Source organism: Nicotiana attenuata, unplaced genomic scaffold (assembly GCF_001879085.1).
Source record: "Nicotiana attenuata strain UT unplaced genomic scaffold, NIATTr2, whole genome shotgun sequence".
NCBI lineage: Eukaryota > Viridiplantae > Streptophyta > Magnoliopsida > Solanales > Solanaceae > Nicotiana > Nicotiana attenuata.
In genome coordinates this window covers 1-2,405 of record NW_017681168.1, presented here as the reverse complement: position 1 = coordinate 2,405, position 2,405 = coordinate 1, and positions in this window count along the sequence as shown.

Here is a 2,405-nt window from a genome sequence, read left to right as displayed (position 1 = left end):
GATCATGATAATCGTGGCTTGTTTAGCATCTAGGCACCTCAGCAGTCCATGATCTGGAGTTCTCCTGTACAAAATTACCCCGCTCAAGAAAAATCCACTAGCCAAACATCGAATGTTCTCTTTTGATCCCCTGTGGCTTCTACCGGATACACCCCCATCTTGATGTATTCCCAGATATCATGGAACCACGGTTCACCATCAAGTTCCTCCTCAACCACATTACAGTAGGCATGCTGATCACGAACTTAAATATGCAGAGGGTCCACATAAGCCTTATCCGGATGGTGTGACATTGATGCTAAGGTAGCCTAGGCATAGACAACCTCATTATGGATCCTAGGAATATGCATGAACTCTACTGATCTGAACCGTTGACAAAGGTCACGCAAACATTGTCGATACGTTATGAGCTTTAAATCCCGAGTCTCCCATTCTCCCTAAATTTGGTGTACCAACAGATCTAAATCTCCCAAAACTAAGACTTCCTGGACTCCCATATCTACAGATAACCTCAAACCCAGAATGCATGCCTCGTACTCAGCCATGTTGTTGGTTCAGTAAAAATAAAGCTGGGCCGTAACAGGGTAGTGATGCCCTGTTTCGGAAATAAGCACAGCCCCTATTCTGACACCTTTCATTGCGGTTCGAGTCACATAGATGATGTCAAACTCTGTGAGCAAAATGTGCCACTTTGCAAGTCTTCCTGTGGACATAGGCTTCTGAAAGATATACATTAGAGGATCCAGGCGAGAAATGAGGTAAGTAGTGTAGGACGGCAGATAATGCTTCAACTTTTGTGCCACCCAAGTCAGGGCGCAACATGTCCTTTCAAGGGGAGTATACTTAACCTCATAGGATGTGACCTTCTTGCTGAGATAATAGATGGCTTGCTCCTTCATGCCAGTGATGTCATGTTTCCCCAACACACAACCAAATGAATTATCCAAGACTGTCAAGTAGAGAATTAAAGGTCTCCTGGGTTCCGGCGGGACCAATACAGGTGGGTTTGACAAGTACCCTTTGATCTTATCAAATGCCTCCTGGCACTCATCAATCCATTTGACCGCAGCATCCTTCTTTAGCAACTTAAAGACGGTCTCTTAAGTTGTCATGAGTTGAGCAATAAACCTGCTGATGTAGTTTAAACGCCCGAGCAAACTCATCACCTCAGTCTTATTCCTTGGGGGTGGAAATTCTTGGATAGCTTTGATCAATGACGGATCCAACTGAATGCCTCGCCGACAGACTATGAACCCCAACAGTTTACCAGACGGAACACCAAATGCACACTTGGCAGGGTTGAGCTTAAGGTTGTACCTGCGGAGCCTCTGGAAAAACTTCCTCAAGTCTCCGACATGGTCAGACTGCTGCTTTGACTTTATGAACACATCATCTACATAAACCTCAATCTCCTTGTGTATCATGTCATGAAACACAGTGGTCATTGCCCTCATGTAAGTTGCCCCAGCGTTTTTCAAACCAAATGGCATTACCCGGTAGCAATATGTTCCCCATGGCGTGATGAAAGCTGTCTTTTCTGCATCTTCCTCATCCATCAAGATATGGTGGTACCCCGCATAACAATCAACAAAAGAACCGATCTCATGCTTGGTACAGTTATCAATCAAAATGTGGATATTTGGCAATGGGAAGTTATCCTTTGGACTTGCTTTGTTGAGATCGCGGTAATCAACACACACCTTGGTCTTACCATCCTTCTTTGGTACTGGCACAATATTAGCTAACCAAGTGGGCTATCGCGTGACCCGAATGACCTTTGCATCCAACTATTTTGTGATTTCTTCCTTAATCTTCACACTCATATCAGTCTTAATCTTCCTTAACTTTTTGCTTGACGAGAGGGAATACCGGATCAATTGGCAATTGTGAACTACCAAGTCCGTACTCAAACCCGGCATGTCGTCATATGACCATGCTAAAAATATCTTTATATTCTAAACAGTGCTTTGATCATTTCTTTCTTGATTTGTGGTTCCAAGTGTACACTTATCTTGGTATCTCTGATATTATCTGGATCCCCTAAATTGATTGCTTTGGCTTCATTCAAATTAGGCTTGGGTTTCTCTTCAAATGATTTAGTTCTTTACTAATTTCCTCAAATGCCGCTTCTTCATCATATTCTGTTTCATCATCACACTCTATTTCTTGGATTATTATTTCAGAATTAGATTGGCTTTTTAAGACTTGGCCGAAGATTCCTCATGCATGTCATGTCATTGAAACCAGCATAAAAAGAACTGTACAAAGAAAGACAAAAATGACACTATCAGGAGTAATGGAAAAGGGAAATTGCATTTCATTCAAAATAAAGGATAGAAGGGTTTGTACATCAAAACAGACGGAAAATAAAAATCTGGATTAGAACCCCGGAATAATCCAGATAA